Source organism: Dama dama, chromosome 33 (genome assembly GCF_033118175.1).
Source record: "Dama dama isolate Ldn47 chromosome 33, ASM3311817v1, whole genome shotgun sequence".
NCBI lineage: Eukaryota > Metazoa > Chordata > Mammalia > Artiodactyla > Cervidae > Dama > Dama dama.
The window spans coordinates 18,212,403-18,229,895 of NC_083713.1; the positions used below are offsets into that span (position 1 = coordinate 18,212,403).

The following is a 17,493-nucleotide window of genomic DNA, read 5'->3' on the forward strand; positions in this document are numbered from 1 at the left end:
ACCATCTGCAGTGATTTTTAAGCCCCCCAAAATAAAATCTGTCACTGTTTCCATTGTTTCCCCATCTATTTGCCATGAAGTGGTGGGACCAGATGCCATGCTCTTAGTCTTCTGAATGCTGAGTCTTAAGCCAACTGTTTCACTATCCTCTTTCACTTTCATCAAGAGGCTCTTTAGTTCTTTTTCACTTTCTGCCATAAGTGTGGTGTCATCTGCATATCTGACGTTATTGATATTTCTCCCAGCAATCTTGATTCTAACTATGCTTCCTCCAGCCCAGTGTTTCTCATGATGTACTCTGCATATAAGTTAAATAAGCAGGGTGACAATATACCAGGCTTGACGTACTCCTTTACCTATTTGGTGGTAAAGAAACTGCTTGCCAATATGGGAGACTTAAGAGACAACAGGTTCAATCCCTGGATCAGGAAGATGCCCTGGAGGAGGAAGTAGTAACCCACTCCAGTATTCTTGCCTGGAAAATCCCATGGACAGAGGAGCCTGACGAGCTATAGTCCATAGGGTCACACAGAGTCAGACCCAACTGAAGAGACTACTAATGCCTACAAGGTGAAGGAAGAAAAATATATATACTAGATGCAGATAATCCCATCCAGCATGATATAGTGGAAACAGTAGAGTCTTTGGTGTCAGACTGAAGTTTGAAATCTGTTCCTATCTCCTGTCTCTTGTATGGCCTGGGGTAAAGCAGCTGATATCTCTAGCTATCACATTCCTCATCTGTGAAATAGTGGTCATGATAACTGCCTGCCCAAAGGTGAAGTGAGGATTACATGAAACAAAGTAGAAATTCAGTATCACTGCTGGAACTGGTATATTGCACAAGACAAAAATCAATCTCATGTGGGGATTTATTCTTATAGTAAATGACATCTGCGTGCTTTTGCAGCTGAAATTTTTAAACATTATAAAGTCAGGCTAGGACAGAAAACCAACTCCAGTTAATTTAGCCAATTTTAAGTAGAAAAGCATATATCAAAAGTGAAACATTATGCTCAGTATAATTCATTACTGATAAAGAAGGCTGAGTGCCAAAGAATTGATGCTTTTGAATTGTGGTGCTGCAGAAGACTCTTGAGAGTCCCTTGGACTGCAAGGAGATCAAACCAGTCAATCCTAAAGGAAATCAACCCTGAATATTCATTGAAAGGACTGATGCTAAAGCTGAAGCTCCAGTATTTTGGCCACCTGATGAGAAGAGCTGACTCATTGGAAAAGACCCTAATGCTCAGAAAGATTGAGGGCAGAAGGAGAAGGGGCGACAGAGGATGAGATGGTTGGATGGCATCATCAACTCAATGAACATGAGTCTGAGCAAACTCCCGGAGATAGTAAGGATAGAGAATCCTGGTGTGCTATAGTTCATGGGGTTGCATACAGTCAGATATGACTTAGTGACTGAACAACAACAACAAGGCCTTAACATATTACTCCAAATTATAAAACAAGATTTACTAGTAGGAAAACTGGCTTGTATCTCAGTTGGTAAAGAGTCTGCCTGCAATGCAGGAGACCGGGTTCAATCCCTGGGTTGGGAAGATCCCCTGGAGAAGGAAATGGCCACCCACTCCAGTATTCTTGCCTGGAGAATTCCATGGACAGAGGATCCTGGCAGGCCACAGTCTAACCCATCCACAATTAGGGTTAGGGTTAGGGTTAGAGATCACAGGGTTAGAGGTCACAAGAGTCAGACACGACTTAGCGACTAAGCCACCAGCCACCATACTAAGGCAGTTTGGTTCTAGTTAAGGTATTGTTTCTTCAGTATTTACATAATTAAAAATTTTATTTTGTGCATCAAAATCTTAATAATTCAGAACCTGATCAGAAAGTGGTATAGTGTTGCAGTTTACCAAATTGAAATATAATATGCTACACTTTTTATTTAATCTGCCATTCTATTTACTTAACACCTTCCAGATCCCTTTGTTGTAATAATAGAATTATCTGGAGGAAAGAATTCTGTATAAACTAAGTTTGGTAAACTCTGCTTATTCTCATCTCCCCCAATCCCAACCCAGTCACAATGAATATTAAAGACCTGAGAAGTCCTCAAGTTTGTTTTTTTTTTTTTTTTAAATAAAACTGTTTAACTTTGCTTAACCCAACATTCTAAAGTTCATTTCAACATGTAATCTTTTGGGCCCCCTCAATATAACTGTTAACATTTCCAGGGATACTAGTTTAATGATTTATAATAGGATAAAAGAGGATGAAAGGAAAATGTTTCTGAACCAGTGAATTCTTCAAAAACTTTCAAAGATTTGTTTACAAATCATATAGTTAAACTATGCAGAAAGGTGGTTAGTTTGCCTTAGATTTTTTTTTTATATATTTTAAAGTCATTATTAGCCATTAAAGTATTTCTGGTTATTGTATATATTTTAAAGTAATAAAATTCAGTATTTAAGGTCTATAATTTAAACCTATTACCTATTGTCTGGTTTTTTCCACATTAGCAAAAACTCTTACTATACTAGTTCACCGTCCTCATGAATAAGCATTAACATAGCAAAATAATCTTCTATTTTGATTTGCCTCATTTTCCCGAGTATACATCAGAAGATACAGGTGTTAATACCACTGGAACTTTGCCTTGCAAATTATTTATATAATCTGAGTAAATTTATATACTTTCTCATTTTGTGCATATTAAAAACTTGTCATTTATCGCTCAGTTCACCATTCCTAGGTTACGAGGTCTTCAGTTCTCCACACAGTGCTAAATTTACCCCCTCCAAGGTAAAACCTTTTCGTCTTCTGGTTTTCTTTTCAGTGGCTCAATTTTCTGGTGTTTCTGAGCAACAGGTGAGAATGGCTCATCTATCTTCGTCAACAATGACCCGAAGCAAGACTATATAACAGAATAAGCTTTATTTGTTAAATTCATGAAGGAACTCAAAGAAGGTTTTGAAAGTCCTCATAACTGGACATAGTAACGCATGGGAAAGCCAAAATGTATTTAATTCGTTTGTGAAGCTTTAAGATTGGTCCTTTTCTTCACTTCCTTTTCAGTCCTGCCTTGAAATATTGCTTTTAAAGGACTCTGATGTTTTGAATCATGAAAGCTTTGGAAAAAGTATATTTATTGATATCAAATGCTCAGTCTTTGCCACTTGAATTAAACATTTTTCTACAGTACACAACAAAACAGGAGGACGTCATTGTTGCATCTTCCAGTTTTCACAGTTCTTTTATGTGATCGATTTACTGACACGTATTTTCTTCCTAGTTTAAGATTAATTCCTAGCTCTTATGTTACCTATATGATTCTTCCTACTTAAAGGCACTTAAAACTTTTTAAAAATTATTTCACTATGCATATATTTGGAATTATATGTTTATTATAATTGTAACCTCTCCTTCCACCACATTTTATGAGGATCAGAAAAACAGGTTGGTAACTAGATGAGCCATGTATCTGTATAATACTGAAAATCTATAAAAGCTTTAAATGGTACAGACCTCACAAATGGTTCTGTAAAATATACACACCCCCCCCCCCCGACACACACACAGTCCTTTTAAGAAGCAATTCTGATGTGTTCCTGAACCTGAATAAACTGTAAACTGCACTGACCGCTCCCACCACATTTCCCCTCTCTAATCTCCCTTTCGCAGCCCCTTCATGCCCATCTCAGAACAAACAATCTGCATTCAGAACAGGACCGTTTACAAGTTGAATGGAGTTATTTTGGGTGAGTCATTGAAAACACAGTACAAAACCTTTCCTCACTCACCAGAAATGCATTTTTAAAATAAAGCCAAAGAGAACAAGGCTTGGCAAGTTTGAGGACAAAATGGGGAGAGAGCGGGGTTTCTGCCAGACTCAGCCAGGATTCTGTTCAACCATTTTTGGCTAATCTTTACATTCAGCTCCACCAGCTTTCCTTACCATCACTAACCAAAACGTACAAGATTCAGCCGGTAAGCCATCAAAACTAGGGCATTCAGTTTCAACCAGCTCTGCACTGGTAGGTAGGGTCAGTAGATCCCTGAGAACTCAGTGACAGTTTTAAATCCCCTCATTTGTCCCCCTGAATTCAGAGGTTACATACTTACTTAATAATGTTTTTTCTCTGATTAAATCATTTTGACAAATAATGATTATAGGCAATTTTTAGAAAGTTCTGTATACATTCAGTATGCAATCTTTTAAAGTAAGAGAAGTTTTATGAGAGTTAATCCAACAATAAGATATTAAAGGAAATAGAGACAGAAAATAATAAGCTAGTTCCTAAGAACTTTTAAAATTGAATTAATATAAGTCTATACAATGGCTTGATAAATTTGGGGGTTTTAACCTGCAGGTATTCAAGATTCATGCAACAATGTAAGGTCTTATTTATTTATCCATCTATAAAACATGTCACTCACCTTTTATCCTGCAGAATGCTTTCTAGCAGAAGTACAAGTGATTACTCTTCTACAACCTATTACAAATCAGCTGAAGCTCACATCTCATAAATGAAGAAAAACCTAGAGTCAACAAGGAGACATCCTTAATATAAAACGGTAATTTAGAACTCCTGTAGAGGATCCTACTCTTAAAAGGGGTCCCTGTTCACAAAGAGTCTATCCCCAAGTGGTGGAGACAAGCCAGGCTCTAGTGGATATAATTATGCAAGTATTCTTGAACTCCCTGCAAATTATCAGTTTCCACAGTCAAGGTGACAATTATTGGTTAGGCAGAATGAAAACTCTGTGTTTGAAAGTTAATCTGGCTATGGAAGCATGAGGGTCATAATAAACAAACACATATTTCCTGCTGTAGTTAAAATACAGTAAAGAACTCTGGTTTCCCACATTTTTTCCTTTTGTGATTAAACAATTGCTTTAAAGTTATAAAATAAGTACTTACATGACCTTCAAGGCTTATCTTTCCTATCTAAGAATGAGTTTATTGTATTTAGTTATATTGAAATATGATCTACATATTATCAAAGGTTAAAGGACCAAATATCTACTGGTGGGAACCTCAAACTAAGAACTTCTTCACAATCTTATTTCAAAACAGAAAAATAAAGCAAACCTCCACTAAAATTTCTTTGAGGCAAGAAAGTTCATTACTGCTGTTTAAGTGGCATATTTGGCCTGGATTCCATTAGTATTAATCAAACAGCTTAAAGTTGTGTTTGTTAATAGACTGTTATTAAATGAAAGAGCTACAGGGTAAAGGTCAACACACAGGTTGTTTTGCTTAATTTTTTAAAATTCCCCTGAGCCTATGTCTTTCCAATTTTTTTAAAAACAACTCAGCCCAAGTTGGCACCTTAAAACCTTTAAACACTATAACTACACTAGTGGATATTCAACTTGAAGAAATGCTTTTAGAAGAGCATTTATTTCAGTGGACCCAAGGAAATAACAGTGTTAAAAATGGGTACTTTTGATTGAGCACTTGCTTTGTTTCAGACACTGTATTTAATACCTGGATTTACAGTGTCTGGTTTAATACAACTCTATACAAGTTTGTCCCTGGAGAAGGAAGTGGCAACCCACTCCAGTATTCTGGCCTGAGAGAATTCCTTGTGTAGAGGAGCCTGGCAGGCTGCTAGCAGTCCATGGGGTCACAAAGAGTTGGACACAACTAAGCGACTAATGCACACATACGAGTTTGTAATACTTTCACTTTATAGATAGGGAAACTGAGCTTCAGAGAGGTTAGTGCTTGCCCCAGGCCACATACTAGTAAGGGGCAGAGTGGAACCAGGACTTCCCCCCTGCAGAGCCAGTGCTCCTACACAAGATGTGTGGATGTCTTAGATTCTCCAAGTCTAGTTAGAGAAACCTTGGCAACCACTTCTCATCAAACCGAGGGGACTCTGCACTTAGAGTTGATGGGCAGAGGAAATTGGTAACCCGCTACAACTCCTTAATTTTACAAAGGAGGAAGCTGAGCTGAGAAACTTGCCTGCCTAAGGTCAACCATCTTAGTTCGTGACAATTAGGGATAAAAATCCATATCTTAGCAGTCCTACAAACATAAAGGCAGAGGTTAAAAAAAAATTGTTTTTATCTCATCAAATCTTCTGAAAAACTCAGAGAATGTTAAAAACAAAGATTTGAGTGTCCAGGCTTCTTACCAGCATGTAACATTACAGAAGTAAAGTTGATACTTCTGGCCCCAAATCTGTAACTCCACCTAACCATGTTTCTGGAGAGGACTTCAGGTTGGAGACAGTGAGAATCTCTGCAAACAAGTATGTTCTTCAGCTTATGTTTGAGTCCTTTCTTCTAGGATAACATCCTATTCTCTATTAGATGCAAGACTAACCCAAGACTAGCCCAAGACTTTAATACCCATGGCCCAGACGTGTTCTTGCTCTCAGAGGACTTTCTCAGAGGGAACAATGTTCATGATCAAAACAAGGGGATTTTTTCTTCTCAACCTAAAATCTGGCCTTTCAAGTAAGCTTTGACTGCCCAGCAAAGGACATGACATTTTAAGACTTCGCCTAGTGACACTCAGTCGTGTCCAATTCTTTGCAACCCCAGTCTATACAGTCCATGGAATTCTCCAGGCCAGAATATTGGAGTGGGCAGCCATTGCCTTCTCCAGGGCATCTTCTGAACCAAGGGATTGAACCCAGGTCTCCTGCACTGCAGGCGGATCCTTTACCAGCTGAGCCATAAGGGAAGTCTTCACCTAAGAAATATTTTAAACTCTATTTTGAAGAGAAACAACTTTCAGAAAGATTTTCTAAAGAAACTTCAGTCAGTACTGTGACTATCTAACATATGATATGTGGGCATTTTAATATATTTACTCATGATTTAAATACATACATATGTTCTAAGTCACTTTAGCCGTGTTCGATTCTTTGTGATCCTATGAACTGTAGCCCGCCAGGCTCCTCTGTCCATGGGATTTTCCAGGAAAGAAGTGGAGTGGGTTGCCATCCCCTCCTCCAGGGGATCTTCTCAACCCAGGGATCGAACCCGCTTCTCTTGAATCAGGAGGGAGGTTCTTTACCACTAGTGCCACTTAAGCAGACCAGCAAAGAGCTGGGTGCCTTGTTAGTATCAAATTATTTTCAAGAAGATGGTTTTTACAGAAGCACTCTATGATTTGTACAATGGCATCTGCCTATATTGATTCTCAGTTTGAACAGTGACATGGAATGAAATATGCCATCTCTAATAAGAATCTTGTTAGATTCTTAGTATATCACTCTGTATTCTTTATAGGAGAACCTCAGGAGAAATATCCTTTTACAATATTTGTTCCAAGAAGAGTTAAAATTACCAGGACATTTTTGTTTAATCTCACAGTCACTGGGAGTTGGATAACTGACAAAATGTCTGTTTTCACATTGGCAGCTAGAAAATTGAAAGCCAAATGTGTGGCTCACTCATGGTAGATGAGTAGGTCATCATGGTATGCATCTTAAACCTTATTCATGGCTCTATTCTGTCGCCACCCTTTTTTTTTCTTTCATCTTTATTTCTTTTCCTTATAATAAATTGTATATTTTTTGTTATTTCTTTCCTGCAACATGACAAGGACTAGCTAAGTAAAATATGTGAGAATATTGTGCAAAATTATTTGTTTCCTACACAAATATTTACATTTTTAGAGGGACATTAGGAGGGATGTAAACAAAGATATTCTGTTAAATGACAGTATTATGGCTAATATTTTTCCAGCCTTTTAGAAATTGTATTTATAATTTAAGGATAAAAACTTATTTGAACTTTAAAAGCTCTAAGTATTCCAGAGATACAAATGTGGGAAGTATGTGCCTGACCCCATGCAGTGTACTTCAGTTTGATTATGTTAAGGCAAGTGGGGAACTGTCATAAACTGAGGTTGAAATGGTAGATGAGAGCCAAATTTTAAGGGCCCTGATGTGCTATTCCAAGGGAGTGTGTAAATGCCAGTGTGAAGCTGGAAGCAGCTTTCAGTTTTTAACTGAAGTGTTTTACTGAAAGCTATATAACTGTAACTATATAGTTGGAAGAAGAGGGCACGAGAAAGCCTCAGGCAAGGGAACCAGTTAGGAGGCTGATTAGTGGCAAGGGTTGGAGGATGGAGGTTTATGAAGACTAGAGTTAGACAGTGGAGATGGGGCTGCGATCAGATTTGACATATTAGAAACAGAATGTGGGTGGGGAGGAAGAAATAGAATGACCTCCAAGTTTGCTTTCTAGTTTAGGTAACTGGATAAGTATTGGCGTCATTTAACATAACAGAGAATTTAGAATGATTAGTCTTGTGAAATTAATTTGTTTGAGAGTAAAGAGAATAGAGAAGAAAGGAAATGAGTTCATTATTGGGCATATTGGATGCAAGATCAGAAATATAGTACAAAGTTGGAACTATGGATGAAAAGTTTGGCTTAAATATTGTAGAGGTGTTTATGTGTGTCTATGTATACGTTTATCTGTGTGTGTTTGGAATCATTATATCAGACAGCCATTTTTTTCCCATATCATTCTGATCAGCCTTCTTCCTATTTCCCAGGTAAGCTACTCCAAGCCTACTGAGGCAGTAGTCATCAATGACTTCTGAAATATCAAATCTAGTGGATCCTTTCAGCCCTCATTTTCTGGATTTCTTTTTGTCAGGATTGACTATTCCTCACATTTCTTTCCTGATCTTATATTTGCATAATTTATTACTTCCCAGTCTCCTTTACTAACTTTCATCCGTTTACTAGCACAAACTATTAAGTTCTTATACTCTCTCTGACTGAGATGGAGAAGATTAAAGATGGAGGAGTTCTGGGAGAGAGAAAAGTTTGTTCAGTGTGTTAAGTTTGAAAACCCATTAGACATCTAAGTGGATATATTGAGTAGGCATTTGGGTATTATGAGGGTTTACCTGGTGGCTCAGACAGTAGAGAATCCACCTGCAGTTCAGGAGACTCGGGTTCAATCCCTGGGTCAGGAAGATCCCCTGGAGAAGGGAATGGCAACCCACTCCAGTATTCTTACCTGGAGAATTCCATGGACAGAGGAGCCTGGTGGGCTACATGGGGTCACAGAGTTGGACATGACTGAGTGACTAACTCTAACACTTGGGTAAATGAGTATGGAGTTCAAGGGGAAAATCTGGACTAGAACCTCAGTTTTGGAGTCATCAGCATATAAATGGTATCTGAAGCTACAAATTTAGTTGGGGCCACCAGAGGGGAATTGGTGGAGAATGTTAAGATGAGGTATTTAAGGACAGTGTCTTGGGGTGCCTCAGATTTTCAGGGCAGATAAATGAGAAGCATCCATCAGAGGAGGCTAAGAAAGATCAACTAGCAAGGTAGGAAGAGAACTGAAAGTGATATTCAGAAGGCAACTGGGAGAAAAAAGCTTTTAAAGAAGAGGAAATAGTAAACTCTACCAACTTCCTGAGAAGTTGATTAAGATGAAAACTGAGAATTGACCTCTGGATTTGGAAATTGAGATGTTATTGCTGACCTTGACAAATAATTGTGGTGGAATGGTGAAGAATGAAGCCTTGATTGTAGTGGGAGTCTCTAGGGCTAATTCCTTTTAAAAGAGGGAAACAGGAAATAGCAGGGGTAGTCAAATGATAACAATTAATTGGTTATGCTAGAACAAAAGAGCAGGAAAGTCATTACATATAAATATACAAGCATTCAAAATCATGAATATCTATGTCTGCTAAGGTTGGGGAAAAGCCAATTCCAAAGTTTTGATCCCTTGGAGTTTATTCCCACTTGATTTTAATATTAGACCTTCTTATAATTATTATACTATCATTTCTGAATAGTGCAGTCATAAGAAAAGTAAAGGTAGGAACAGGAAATGGAGACATCTGATGAAGAGAAGGATGAAGATAGGAAAATAGCTAAAAGGAAATGGTGAAGGATTTTTGGTTATTTTTTTATAGGAATGCATGGGAATTAAAACATGTTTACTGGTTAGAAACAGGAACAAGTAGACAGAAAGGTTAACTATACACAGAAAAAGTTAGGTATTTGAAGGGATAAGATCTTGAGGAAAGGAAGAAAATTAATTTTAGAAGGTGATTTCTTTCTTTTAGATGGGAAGGAGATATAAATGCACCAGTGTAGTTAAATTTCCAAAGTAAGATAATTTAAAGGAATTCACACCTGTTGTCCTATGTGTACTCTGAGAATGAGGCCAGATCATCTGCTGAAGTGATGGAGTGTGAGCCGTAAGAGAATAAGGTTTGGAATAGTTGCTATTAACAATGGAATAAAACTACAAGAGAAGTAGAAACTCCTTTAAGCACCTTATAAATATTGTCTCATTCATCATAGTATCTCTATGAGATGTGTTCAGTTATTATTTCCTTCTTACAGATGAAAAAAAGGAGTCCCACAGAGGTGGTGCCATTTTGCTACGGGCACGCAGCTGGTAAGTGGAGGAACCAAGAATTCAGCTTTGGTGGTCAGGCTCCAGAGTCCATGCTTTTAACCTCTTTACAGTGCTTATGGCAGTGATGTAACTTCCTTTAGCAGGCTTAGGTACATTGGAGTGGAATTTCAAGAGACAAAATTTTGGATTCCTCCAGGAGAGGATCTCAGCGCTTAAGTGTGATGACAATAGATTTGTTGATGAGATAAACCACAGAAAGAAGGTTGGACAGAAGACGTAGGGCAGGAGATGAAGAAGTAGGGTCATAGAGGGACCTAAAGACATGAACCTTTGCTCTTTTCTTAAGGTTTTGGATTATTTATGAAGCCTAACAGTTAGTTTGCTAGAAGTAAAGAAGAGGGATAGTTGAAAGGAGCAGGAACTCAGATTAAGATAGTATGATTGTGAAATGTAATTAAGAGAGGTGAAGAGTTTCCGGGAAAGATGGGGTAGCATTGGCAGTAGATCAGTGAAGTCCAAAGGAGTTAAAGGCCTGGGCAATAGAGGCGGTCAAGAAACGATGAGTCCAGGGTGTTGGGTGGGGCATCTCTATAAATACTGAAGTCACATATGAATCACTCCAGATGAGACAGGAAACAGGGTGGAGAAAATGGCTGCAGAAACCAGCCGATGACAATGTGAGTTTGATGAGAGAATGAGAGACGGCCTGAGATGAGAGATCAGGCTGAAAACATGAACAAACTCCAGACGGTGGAGTCACACGGGCCAGCCAGACTTTCTTGTAGCCACCTGCCTCTGTGAATATGACAGGGAAGCCAAAATGGCCATTACCCCGAGATGTGTAAGCTGGCGGCATTCCTGAAGAGCTTTCTAAAGGAGTTGAACTTTTGAAATGATTAAAGCCTTAAATTTCCTCAGAGGCTCAACACATTAGCAAAGTAAATATTAGCACAATTAATCTAGCCCATATAAAACCATTATCATGTAAGTACCAATAGGGCCCTAAGGATATAGATATGTTTTAAAAGGTGAGAGAGTGGAAGGAGGAAGAGAACACGGGAAATTGAGGTTTTGGCCATGAGTAATGTGAACTAATATAAAGGAAGAAGAAAGAGCCAGCAACCATGTATATGGAAAACCTCTAACAACGTGCCCTAGGAATGATGTAGAAAAGGGGAAGTGTGCAAATGAGCCATTTCCTTCTCTTACTTCAGAATACTCATTACAATTTTTTTACTTATTTTACATACAGTGATATGGGCTTTCCGTGTTCTAATGAAGTTAAAAGCCTCAGAAAACAAAAAATAAATTTTTATAGAAAAAGATCCCACCCCTTAATCAGAAGGCAGGCTAAATTACATAGTTACAGAACTAACTACCTAATATTAAAGGAAATTGTGTTTCAATCAACAAAAATTCAGATTTACCTTGGTGACCTGCCAAACCATTACGGCTCCACTTTCTTCCTTACCACCAGAATCCTTTCTATTCCACTGGATATTGGTATCTACATATAACACTAAATGGTATGTTAGCCATCTTATACCGTGAATAGAGAGCCTGCAAAGAAAAACCAAGATTCTGATAAGTTTCCCAGATTTAGAAAATAATAATGCAAGGTCTCCATTAAATTTGAAATTTCAGTTAACAATATCTCATGGGCTATACATTATTTAACTAAAATTCAGATTTAACTAAGTAGGTATGTAATCTGACAACTTGTTGATTCTCAGGATGAAAACATGGAAAGGTGGATAGATCCTAAGTCACAGATGAAGGATTGAGTGGCTGAATAGCCAACTCTGCATGCGTGCTAAGCCGCTTCAGTTGTGTCCAACTCTTTACGACCCTATGGACTATAGCCCACCAAGCTCCTCCTCTTGCCCGTGGGATTCTCCAGGCAAGAATATTGGAGTGGGTTGCCACTTCCTCCTCCAGCGGATTTTCCCGACCAGGGATCAAACCTGTGTCTCCTGCATTGGCAGGTGAGTTCATTACCACTAGCACCACCTGGGAAGAATATTTTCATATTGAGCATATCTTCCTTACTGTTAAGCCAATTCTTACTGCATTTTCTGTTACAGCCCAAAGCATCCTAACTAATGCAGTTTTATCTGCCCTCTCATTTAGCAAGTCGGTAATACATATCATTCATCCTCAAGTATCAACTTACAAAGTCTAATTAGTAGTGTCAAAAGGGTTCTTTGTGAAAGTTTTTCATTATGAAGCCCAGTTATGTTTTCTGAATGTATGGTTTTACATCTTGTGTAGTTCTCCATAAAAATTAATTTTGTGTAATGCATAACATATAATGTTTCCCTCTGCACAGTTTGCCTGGATTGAATGTTCTCTAAGAATAGTCTATCTGACTATTCTAATTCAGAAAATGTTAGTTATTATGGAACAAATGAAAGTGTGATATAAACATGGGCAGATATTTTCTTACTTGGTAAAGCACCTAACAATAAAGTCATACAACAGAGACTATTCAGTGTTAAAATGAATTATATAACAAAGGGCTTCTTTTGATAGTAGTCACTTATTTTAAGAGTTAACAGGACTATATTTATAATATTTGATGAAAAGCAGTAATTCAACAGCTCTGACATGGAGTTTCTTGAGTTATGAAAAGAGATTAGAATGAAGTCCTTTATGTAATTACATAGTTTCAATTCTTAATATCCCAGAGTACAAGAGAACTTCTAGCAAAATAAAACAAGATAAATAATGAAAAATTTCTAAATTATTATAATCACAGGCTAGGTGGCCCTGGAAGCACCAAAAGTTCTGAATTTTCTATCCATTTCCAAAGATTTACCGAAGGGCCAAATCAGTTTGTAAATGCTCTTAAAGTTCTCTTTTCTACCATGAGTACAACCACAGCATTTTATGAACAGTAAAAGTTTTGCTTTAACTGACCTCCTCAGTCAGTGTGGAGATGGCTTAAGCTGACAGGTGCTTTTTATGTGGTGATATATATCCATGTGCATATCAGGGCTGTGTGTGTGTATGTGTGTGAGTGTATACGTGCACTTATGCTTGTGAGCCGTCCAGAGGTTACTACATCAAGAACCTTTGCTCTAGCCCCCATGTTCATCCTCAAGGCAGATCCATCTGCACCATACCAGAGCAGGTGAAGTCAGTTTTCCTAAGATCTATAGGCCTGGGTAATGGAGGGGGGCTACCAAGGAGATTGCAATCAACACCTTCATTTGGCACGTCAGTACTCTTCAAAATTATACTGTTAACTGAAACTAGTCATCTCATGTCTCTCCCCTCCCTTTCTTTACACAGTTCTATTTAAATGTAATTCTGCTCGCTTTCCAAGCTTGCCTTCTAAAAAGAACTAAAACAATGCAGTTATAGACACCATTTATTTTAGAAAACTGTCCAATTAACACTGGGTCACTCATACACACATCTTGATGGACTTCCCATGCACACCCCTCAACAAGTATATCAAAGTATCCAGCAAAACCGAGTAATTCCCAAGAAGGAATTATTTTTCTCCTTAGAAAAATAATTTTATCCATATTGGATTTTAGAAAGAATCATGGTACATGCATGCATAGCCACACACCTCTGCAACGCACTTGAGGGGAAGAAAAGAAAGAAAGATTAGAAACATTTAGCATTCAGTGGGGTGGTCCAAAGACACTAGAGATTGAAGAAATACATTTAGAAGTTAAAAAAATTTTCATAAAATAATTTTCATTTGGGATTGATTTTAACCTATATAACAGGATGTGTTTCTTCGCTGCTTCCCCCTAAAAATTAATAATCATACAATATAGGGACCATTCACTGAATTGACCTTGGAAGGATATGTCTAGCTTACTGTTTCTTTCTTTATATTATTTATTTATACTAGGTGAAATTTTGTCTCCATGTCTCACATAAAGAAGAAGCAGAAATATAAACTATCAATGGAAAAGAACACTTCTTCAGGGTCATTTATTTGGAATTTTTTTAAAAGGAATTTCCTTCCTCAATTTTAATTATCTAGTAATAGCCTTTAGTTTTGTATTGTATCCACATAGTATTTCTACTCTCAGAGGTACAAGTTGAATTCAAATATCATTTCTGAAGTAAATAGTACTAACCATTAAACATAATTTATTATTTTCCAAATTATTTTTAAAAGATGATAAAAATTTAAAACTATTGCATAAATATGACATGAAAGCTATGGATTAGGTCATGGTAATGCTTCCTAAATAGCCATATAGAGTATTCATTTGGGTCTACTATTGCATATGTGATTTTATTAAAATTTTTTTTTAATTGGAGGTAATTGCTCTACAAAGTTGTGTTGATTTCTGCTGTACAACAATATGAATAAGATATAACTATATATATATATATATATATATATATACATAATTATATATATGTATATATCCCGTCTCTCATGAGTCTCCTTCCCCTACCCCATCCTACCCCTCTAGGTCATCACAGAGCACCAGGCTGGGCTGTCTGTGTTATATGGCAGCTTCTCACCAGCTATCTGTTTTGCACATGATAGTGTATATATGTCAGTGCTATTTTCTCAGGTCGTCCTCATGCATCAGTACAGTTCAGTTCAGTCACTCTGTCGTGTCCGACTCTTTGCGACCCCATGGATTACAGCACGCCAGGCTTCCCTGTCCATCACCAGCTCCTGGAGTTTACTCAAACTCATGTCCATTGAGTCGGAAATGCCATCCAGCCATCTCATCCTCTATCGTCCCCTTCTCCTCCTGCCTTCAATCTTTCCCAGCATCAGGGTCTTTTCCAATGAGTCAGTTCTTTGCATCAGGTGGCCAAAGTATTGGAGTTTCAGCTTCAACATCAGTCCTTCCAATGAACATTCAGAACTGACTTCCTTTAAGATGGACTGGTTGGATCTCCTTGCAGTCCAAGGTATTCTCAAGAGTTTTCCCCAACACCACAGTTCAAAAGCATCAATTCTTCAGTACTCAGCTTTCTTTATAGTCCGACTCTCACATCCATACATGACCACTGGAAAAACTGTATTTTTGACTATATGGACCTTTGTCAGCAAAGTAACATCTCTACTTTTTAATATGCTGTCTACGTTGGTCATAACTTTTCTTCCAAGGAGCAAGCATATTTTAATTTCCTGGCTGCGGTCACCATCTGCAGTGATTTTGGAGCCCAAGAAAATAAAGTCTGTCACTGTTTCCATTGTTTCCCCATCTATTTGCCATGAAGTGATGGGACTAGATGCCATGATCTTCACTTTTTGAATGTTGAGCTCTAAGCCAGCTTTTTCACTCTCCTCTTTCACTTTCATCAAGAGGCTCTTTAGTTCTTCTTCACTTTCTGCCATAAGGGTGGTGTCATCTGTATATCTGAGGTTATTGATATTTCTCCCAGAAATCTTGATTCCAGCTTGTGCTTCATCCAGTCTGGCATTTTGCATGCTGTACTCTGCATCTAAGTTAAATAAGCAAGGTGACAATATACAGCCTTGATGCACTCCTTTCCTGATTTGGAACCAGTCCATTGTTCCATGTCCAGTTCTAGCTCTTGCTTCTTGACCTGCATACAGGTTTCTCAGGAGTTAGGTAAGATGGTCTTTAAGAATTTTCCACAGTTTGTTGTGATCCACAGTGAAAGGTTTTAGCATAGTCAATGAAGCAGAAATAGATGTTTTAATGTAATTCTCTTGCTTTTTCTATGATCTAACGGATATTGGCAATTTTATGTCTGGCTCCTCTACCTTTTCTAAACCCAGTGTGAACGTCTGGAAGTTCTTGGTTCACATACTGTTGAAGCCTGGCTTGGAGAATTTTGAGCATTATTTTGCTAGTGTCTGAGATGTGTACAATTGTGCGATACCTTGAACATTCTTTGGCATGCCTTTCTTTGGGACTAGAATGAAAACTGACCTTTTCCAGTCCTGTGGCCGCTGCTGAGTTTTCCAAATTTGCTGGCATATTGAGTGCAACACTTTCACAGCTGTATCATCTTTAAGGATTTGAAAGAGCTCAGCTGGAATTCTATCACCTCCACTAGCTTTGTTTGTAGTGATGCTTCCTAAGGCCCACTTAACTTCACATTCCAGGATGTCTGGCTCTAGGTGAGTGATCACACCATTGTGGTTATCTGGGTCATGATGATTTTTTTTGTATAGTTCTTCTGTGTATTCTTGCCACTTATTTTTAGTATCTTCTGCTTCTGTTAGGTCCATACCATTTCTGTCCTTTATTGTGCCCATCTTTGCATGAAATATCCCGTTGGTGTCTCTAATTTTCTTCAAGAGATCTCTAGTCTTTCCCATTCTATTGTTTTCCTCTATTTCTTTTCACTGATCACTTAGGAAGACTGTCTTACCTCTTCTTGCTATTCTTTGGAACTCTGCATTCAGATGGATATATCTTTCCTTTTCTCCTTTGCCTTAGCTTCTCTTCTTTACTGCATATGTGATTTTAAATCTCTAAAAGCAGTCTAACATCTTTCAAAGAACCATGTACTTATTTTCTACTGCCAGTAATTTAGCACAATAATAGAAATGTCCTTGAATATTCAGAACACACTGCCTGCAAGCCTCTAGTACTTCTTTTGTTGAGTACCAAAGGTAGTACCATTTTATTATCCTTATGCTTACTTTAAATTCTTCTCAATTGCCTTCAGCGGGCTTCTATACACAGCGTGCTTCTATACACAGCATGCTTCTATACACCATGCTTCTATAAAATACAATCCTATTTTACCAATTCAAGCTCATATCCCACTGACACAAACAATCTTCTCCATTTGGTTGTATCTTCTTCCTCTTCAGGAAATGTACTCACTCACCCCCCGCCCCACTTCATTTCCTTGTTCTTGACACCAGGAATGCATTCTCCTTTACCTTCTACTCTTACTTGAGTGCATCTTTTCCAAAACACTCTTCCTTAGTGTTTTAGTCCATATGGTGTTCTTGCTGTCATTTAATATTTGATTGTCCTGATTTCTGTTAACTAGTTTATTCTTATGCTTTTCTGTAAGTTCCACCCCTTCTTACATTCTGAAACACATTGGAAGTTTCTCTACCAAACTTTGTTTATTCATTGTTTGTTTTTGTACAACTCAAATTTCTAGATACGCTAAGTCAACAAGTACAATTAAAAAAAGAGGGGGTTTACTTGTACGAAAAACTACATTCAAGATCCCTTTCCC

General features: G+C 37.8%; 1 long non-coding RNA gene across 1 annotated transcript in view; it reads left to right on the forward strand.

Annotated features, from left to right (window-relative positions):
• Window positions 1–17,493, forward strand: part of LOC133050927 (uncharacterized) — a 50,152-nt gene that overhangs the window by 2,922 nt on the left and 29,737 nt on the right. The window contains exons 2-4 of the long non-coding RNA XR_009691726.1: window positions 4,413–4,536; window positions 10,311–10,365; window positions 12,060–12,311. This is a non-coding gene — a long non-coding RNA (uncharacterized LOC133050927). The remainder of the gene's footprint in view (window positions 1–4,412; window positions 4,537–10,310; window positions 10,366–12,059; window positions 12,312–17,493) is intronic.